This window comes from Phyllobates terribilis, unplaced genomic scaffold (assembly GCF_046119375.1).
Source record: "Phyllobates terribilis strain yellow unplaced genomic scaffold, ASM4611937v1 Scaffold_4__5_contigs__length_816908805, whole genome shotgun sequence".
In the NCBI taxonomy this organism is placed as follows: domain Eukaryota; kingdom Metazoa; phylum Chordata; class Amphibia; order Anura; family Dendrobatidae; genus Phyllobates; species Phyllobates terribilis.
The window spans coordinates 722,298,201-722,306,178 of NW_027362764.1; positions in this window are offsets into that span (position 1 = coordinate 722,298,201).

The following is a 7,978-nucleotide window of genomic DNA, read 5'->3' on the forward strand; positions in this document are numbered from 1 at the left end:
GCCTGTGACTCCTTTAGTTTACAAACATGTGCAACTGCACTCAGGTCTACCAGCTAAGTAAACTGAATATATCAATTTTAATCTGCATTACTGCTATAGAGACTGTACTTACAACATTGAGGTAGAAAGCGTGCATTTTGATCAAGTTGTGTCAAACCATTGTCACGCTTTTGCCAGACGCAATACAGCGTACGGTGAGACTGAAGGGAAGAGGAGCTCTGCCGCTAGGGAAAGATTAAAGGAGGGCACCTCTGACCCTTCTGTGCAACCCTAAGCTCCCTACTGTCCCTAGACGGGTCCTTTCACCCCGTGCAGCGATACGGTCCTACCCCTGTCTTACCCTGACTAGTGTGTAGGACAGCAGGAACGCTAGTCCTACTCTAGCATAAAGACTCTAAGGGAAACAGACCAGGATAAAAGAAAACGCAATCACTTAACTCGCTCCCAGACTACAGAAAGTAGAAGGACAAGGTAAGACAAACCAAATCGTAGCTAAGGTAAAGGAAGATTCTGAAATTTCCAAACATTTCTCCAGAGACTATTCCAAGACTACTTCTCTTCACACACCTCCAGCTCCAAACCAGGTTATAGCAAGCTATCACTGGCAACTAGTCAAGCTAAGAGGGGAGTATACCAGAGGGGAGTGGAGAAATCAGAACAACTGAGCGAGTTCTCCATCCTGCGTTTTAGGAGACAAACAACTGTTTAACCCTTGCAACAACAGAGCAAGGGAAAACTACAGCTAACTAGAAGGCAAAGCAGATCCTACCAGTGTAGGTGCATGTGTAGCCAGACGTGCGATCTTCTGACCCCTCTCTGTCGCGGTATCCCCATGACACCCATCTGTTAGCTGTAAGCAGTAACTTTTCAGATATTTTTCTCCTGCAAAAATGCCTACAAATGTAAAGGACAGATGAGATCCAGTTCTCTTTTTAAAACCATCTTACCCCTCATTGAGATTTGAGTCTGTTTTTCTCGCACATGGAAAGGAAAATGAACAGAACTGCTGAAACTTCAATCAAAAACATCTCTGAAACCTGTCCGTGAAAAAAGGACAGCACATGGATGGTGTTCACGTGCTGTTTGTTTTTTTACCATAAACTTGCATTAGCGACTTTAATTCAATATGTTCCCCCGATTTTGCACCGATCGGTAGGCCCGACAAAATAAATGTCGATTGGGCTGGTCACATGTCCATCATAGTTACAAGTTCTGTCTGTGAAAAACACGGATATTACTCGTACATGAAAAAATATATCTGAATGAATCTGTAGGCTATGTTCACACGTGGCTTTTTTTCTGCAGAAAACTAACAAAAATTGGGATTTCAGAAATATGTACACACAGCTTTTTTTTGAGCACTGCTACACCTTTGAACAGCTGCAGCTTGAAAATTCTTTCAGCGTTTTTACGCATTGAAAATACTGAGAAACTGCAAAAACGCATATTTGTGTAGCGTTTTTGGTGGATACAACTAACTTTATTAACATTTACCGTAGACAAATCATACATATAATCCGCACTCAAAAAACGCCATGTTTTTACAGCCCATCATTAAGGTTTTGACTACAGAAAAAAAAAAGCTTCAAAAACGCCAAGTACCTTTAGACTGATGGGAAGAGTGCTTGGCCAATATGGAAACCATCACCCTCAAAAGTACACTACAGAAAAAGCACCTAGGGAAAGTTTTTTTTAACCCCTAAACGACCACTGATATGCCTTTTCACAGCAATTGTTAAGGGTACTTATTCATCAGCGCCGCTCTTTAATGGTGATGAATAAGGGAATAGCGCCGCCCGACGGAGGCAATTCCTGCGGGTGTCAGTTGTATGTCATAACAGACACCCTGCAGTATCTGCGCCTGCCGATTTTGAATCTGATCGGGGCTGATTAACTTCTTAAATACTGCTGTCAATCATGACTGTGATATTTAAGCTGTCACAAGGGGGTTGCGAGACCCCCTTTAATAACCATTAGACCCCCACGATGAGAATCACTGGTCCCAATGGTTACCTTTGTACCCTGAAGTCAGCACTAAAATGCTCGGGTACTCGTTGCTTGGGTCGAGCACATAGGAATACTCGGATGCTCGACCCGAGTAACGAGCCCAATGTAAGTCTATGGGAAATTCTATCATTTTTCAGGCGGCTCCCCCCGGCGGTCTGCAGAGGGCCTAAAAATTTACCAAATTGATGGGAACACTGCTCAAATGACATGGGAACAGCATTGGGAAGACCCCTGGAAGCATTTCTGACCCCCAGGTGACTGCTGTCAACAACGTGGTCAGAGTATTACGCCACTTTTGCGGGCTCACAATAAAACGTTCAAAAACTAAACCAAAATGGATTTTCCTGGGAAATGTGTTAAGGAACATCCTTTCCAGGGTAATGACTCGTATATAAGGCAAAATAAATAACCAAAGATTCTCCTCCACACCTTGGACTATGTTCACACGTAGCGTTTTTTGCACTTTTGTATTGCTTTCAAACGTGACAAATGCATTCACTGGGAAATGTAATTTTAACATTTTACAACCTTATCTGGCCATGTGCTGTGTGAGCAGAGGAGTAGCCAGGGTTTTGGTTCAGGGGAGGGCGAAACTTCTGAGTGGGCCCCTAACCAGGTAACCCTGATTACAAAAATAGTTGGGCACCCATATAGTGGATGTAGGAAAACCTCAGCAGATAACAACGCTGTTACTGAAAATAATCTCTATTCAAAGACCAGCACTGCTATTACCTCCATATGGTGACAAATTGCTAGATACCAGTCCTGCAGAACATATAAGAGATTACAGTTATATATAGTAACTTACAGCTGATGTTCTTTCTGATTAAATTGTTCACTTTTCTCGTCTTTTCCATCTGGCCCAGACCGACACGACGACTTCTCCATCCAGGACTCAGAGTCTCAGGTCTGCAGAGATCACAACAAAGACACATTTGACTCCTTATATTTCAGGCCCTGTCCTCATCTATTCCCAACCTGCACAAACCCCTCATCCTGCTGATACCCCAATACTGAGCCTCTGATTCTGTACGTGTCCCTATTACTGCACCTTCTGTGTGCTGTCAAGATGGTAAAACAACCCTCTGGAATATAGTAATGCTGCGTGTAAGTGCTCTAGAAAACAGTGACCACATTTTGCCCCCTAGAAAGTAATAATGCCCTCTTTCAGCAGCAGAAGGGAAGGAAGGGAGACACAGATTCTCTACTTCGTGGGTAGGCGGAGCCCCATAGGATAGTCACCTCAGATTGGAAAAAGACGACCGGCCCCTCCAGTATATAGGCTCCTCCTACTCCCATGTTCATCAGTCTTTTTATCTGAGGTCTCAGAGGATAGTCGCTGCTTCGGCAGCTCCTCAGAAGAGTTGTTATTTTATATCCAGCGAGTCCTGTACCCCCCGTGGTCTAGAGGTCTCTGGGGGTCTCGGCGCTGCTGAGACCCCTGACCCTCCCCTGGCAGCTCTGTGTACCCCTTGAGGAGGTTCCAACTTATGCCTGCCGGCCCCGGGGGATACAGGGCGCTCCCTGGCGGAGGCGCACACCACACATGAGAGTGGGTCCCTGCGTGCTCCGCCATAGGGGGGAGCAAAGGGCCATGGCGCCACACATCCTTGAGGATCCCTGTGGCGTTCAGCCGGGTAAGTGCTCTTTGGTCTAAAGAGTATCTTTGACGGCTACGGCAAGTGTACTGCCTGTGTGTTTCTTGTCTATTTCAGACGCTGCCTTGACTGGGGAGCAGAGACGGAGGCCAGTAATTTTTATTTTTATTTTTTATTTGCGCATGCTTTTTTGTTTTTGCTTCCTGCCTTCATTGAGGCAGGAAGCTCCCTGTATTGGCGCGCGTTTTCTTGCTTTTATTGACTTGCTTCCTGCCTTCATAGAGGTAGGAAGTTTTCTGCCCTCATTTTTTGATTGAATAAGGCGGGGGCGTGGCCTAGCAGGGGCGTGGCCTAGCGTCTCTTGGCTTCCTGCCGTCATTACTTAGGCAGGAAGCGCTTGGTTGAGCGTGCGCTGGCGGTCCCTGCTTCTCCCTCCGGCGTCCAGCGGCGCCTCCTGCTCTCTGCTCCCCGTCCGTCCACACACTCAGGAGGAGCGGTCGCCGCAGTACCCCCTCTGCCTCTGGCAGGGGTTCTTTGTCAGTGCTGTCTCTCCAGGCTACCTATTAGGAGTCCTCGTGAGCACTGCCGCTTTCTCTCCTAAAGCTATTTACTTCACTGACCTTTTAGGCTGTGTAGTATTATAGTTGCTGTGATGTTAACCCCTTCTGAAAAAGTGGAACTTTAGGGGAAACACATGGTGTTTAAGGGAGTTTCCCCCTATTGATTTTTTGCTCGGCATTTCTGGGGTAGCTCTTTTCTAAGGGTGAGCTTTAACCCTTCAGAGCCTGTCCCATATATAAAAAAAAAAATAAATAAATAAAAAAAGTGAGTTTTGAAAACAGGCTGTGCAGCTTTCACACTTTTTTGCCATCCTTGTTGTACATCCTGGCATCTGGTGTGGGTGGCATGTCGGATCAGGGGCCTGGGAGTGCGGATCGGTCTCCTGATCCGTTTCAGGTTCAGTCGCACGCCTCTGATACACTCAGGCCTTCTACTACATCAAGTTCAACGCTCAGTGATGTTAAGGTGGAGGCGCTCACTCGCTCCATTGATAGTCTCTCTAGTCTCCTGGGACAGTGGGTGTCAGCTAGATCACACCCAATGCCACGAGGTAAAAAGCGCCGCAAGACTATGGTGGCGTTGTCTCCCTCGCAGAGCGCATCAGAGGCTTCGGATTCACCAACAGATTCGGTTGATGAAATTTCTGAGTCCGAAGAGGAGGATCAACAGGATCGCTCTGTTTCTCTTTCTGGTCGCGTAGATGGGCTTATTAAGGACATGCGGGAAGTATTAGAGCTGTCTGAAGAGCCGACAAGACCATCTACGTCGGGCCGTCTGTATCAGAAGACGCGCCGTGTTCGTTCTACATTACCTGCACATGAGGAACTTAACGAAGCGGTGGAGAAGGAGCGTCAGTGTCCAGATAAACGCTTCCGAGGAACGCGTTTTTTTGATGCCCTATATCCCTGTGCCAAGGAGATGGTTACTAATTGGGTTCTCTCTCCTGAGGTGGATATACAGTGCTGGCCAAAAGTATTGGCACCCCTGCAATTCTGTCGGATAATACTCAGTTTCTTCCTGAAAATGATTGCAATCACAAATTCTTTGGTATTATTCTCTTCATTTAATTTGCTTGCAAGGAAAAAACACAAAAGAGAATGAAACAAAAATAAAATCATTGATCATTTCACACAAAACTCCAAAAAATGGCCGGACAAAAGTATTGGCACCCTCAGCCTAATACTTGGTTGCACAACCTTTAGCCAAAATAACTGCGAACAACCGCTTCCGGTAGCCATCAATGAGTTTCTTACAATGCTCTGCTGGAATTGTAGACCATTCTTCTTTGGCAAACTGCTCCAGGTCCCTGATATTTGAAGGGTGCCTTCTCCAAACTGCCATTTTGAGATCTCTCCACAGGTGTTCTATGGGATTCAGGTCTGGACTCATTGCTGGCCACCTTAGAAGTCTCCAGTGCTTTCTCTAAAACCATTTTATAGTGCTTTTGGAAGTGTGTTTTGGGTCATTGTCCTGCTGGAAGACCCATGACCTCTGAGGGAGACCCAGCTTTCTCACACTGGGCCCTACATTATGCTGCAAAATTTGTTGGTAGTCTTCAGACTTCATAATGCCATGCACACGGTCAAGCAGTCCAGTGCCAGAGGCGGCAAAGCAACCCCAAAACATCAGGGAACCTCCGCCATGTTTCACTGTAGGGACCGTGTTCTTTTCTTTGAATGCCTCTTTTTTTTCCTGTACACTCTATGTTGATGCTTTTTCCCAAAAAGCTCTACTTTTGTCTCATCTGACCAGAGAACATTCTTCCAAAACGTTTTAGGCTTTCTCAGGTAAGTTTTGGCAAACTCCAGCCTGGCTTTTTTATGTCTCGGGGTAAGAAGTGGGATCTTCCTGGGTATCCTACCATACAGTCCCTTTTCATTCAGACGCCGACGGATAGTACGGGTTGACACTGTTGTACCCTCGGACTGCAGGGCAGCTTGAACTTGTTTGGATGTTAGTCGAGGTTCTTTATCCACCATCTGCACAATCTTGCGTTGAAATCTCTTGTCAATTTTTCTTTTCCGTCCACATCTAGGGAGGTTAGCCACAGTGCCATTGGCTTTAAACTTCTTGATGACACTGCGCACGGAAGACACAGGAATATTCAGGTCTTTGGAGATGGACTTGTAGCCTTGAGATTGCTCATGCTTTCTCACAATTTGGTTTCTCAAGTCCTCAGACAGTTCTTTGGTCTTCTTTCTTTTCTCCATGCTCAATGTGGTACACACAAGGACACAGGACAGAGGTCGAGTCAACTTTAATCCATGTTAACTGGCTTCAAGTGTGATTTTGTTATTGCCAACACCTGTTAGGTGCCACAGGTAAGTTACAGGTGCTGTTAATTACACGAATTAGAGAAGCATCACATAATTTTTCAAAGGGTGCTAATACTTTTGTCCACCCCCTTTTTTAGGTTTGGTGTGGAATTATATCCAATTTGGCTTTAGGACAATTCTTTTTGTGTTTTTTTTCATTGAAGACAAATTAAATGAAGAGAATAATACCAAAGAATTGGTGGCAACTATGGAAGCAGTACCATTTGCACAATTTCATTCCCGGGATCTCCAGAGCCTTATTCTGACCCATTGGGATCGATCTTGGATGGTGGTTACGTCCGGAGACTCTATCCGTGGGGAAATCTTTCCTTCCTCCGAGATGGTCGGTGGTGACAACCGATGCCAGCCGGACAGGCTGGGGGGGAGTTTGGAACAACCTCTGGATTCAGGGAGTCTGGTCGCCAAAGGAGTCGTCTCTCCCGATCAACATTTTGGAGTTGAGAGCAATATTTCTCTGCCTCCAACATTGGGCGGTCTTATTGAGCGGTCTACCGGTCCGGATCCAGTCGGACAACGCTACGGCTGTTGCGTACATCAACCACCAAGGCGGGACGAGGAGTTCCAGTCTCATGTCGGAGGTCTCTCGGATCCTGGTCTGGGCCGAGTCCAAAGTTCCAGCAATCTCTGCAATTCACATTCCAGGGGTGTTGAATATCTCGGCGGACTTCCTCAGTCGCGAGCAAGTGGACCCTGGGGAATGGAGTCTCCATCCAGAAGTGTTTTCTCTGCTGTGTTCCCGTTGGGGGACTACTCAGGTGGACTTGATGGCATCCAGGCTGAACGCCAGGGTTCCGACGTTCATGTCCAGGTACAGGGACCCGGAGGCGGTGGCGGTGGATGCTCTAGTGGCCCCGTGGGGTCAGTTCAAGCTGATCTATGCGTTTCCGCTGATATCCTTACTACCTCTGGTGATCCGACGGATCAAACTCGAAAGGGTATCAATAATTCTGATAGCACCAGACTGGCCGCGGAGGACATGGTATTCGATGCTGGTGTCTCTTCAGGCGGCACCTCCGTTTCCGCTGCCCCTTCGCCTGGACTTACTCACTCAGGGGCCCATTCGTCATCCGGACCTGAGGTCCCTTCGTTTGACGGCGTGGCTCTTGAGACCGAGATCTTGACCCGTCGCGGTTTTTCGCCCGAGGTCATTGCTACCTTGCGGGCGGCCCGGAGTCCAGCTACGTCCAGGATTTATCACAGAACTTGGGAGTCTTTCTATTCATGGTGTTCTGGATCCTCAAGAAACCCGAGGGTTTTTTCCATCTCCAACTTCTTGGCCTTTCTGCAATCTAGTCTGGCCAGGGGTTTGGCAGTTAGTACGGTGCGGGGACAGGTATCTGCTCTTTCCGCACTTTTTAGGAAGGCTATTGCCTCTCGTAGGGATGTGCGCTCTTTTTTTCGCGGAGTCGCACGTCAGTTTCCGCCATGGAGGGCAGTTGTGGCTCCATGGCGGCTTAATCTAGTCCTGGAAGCCCT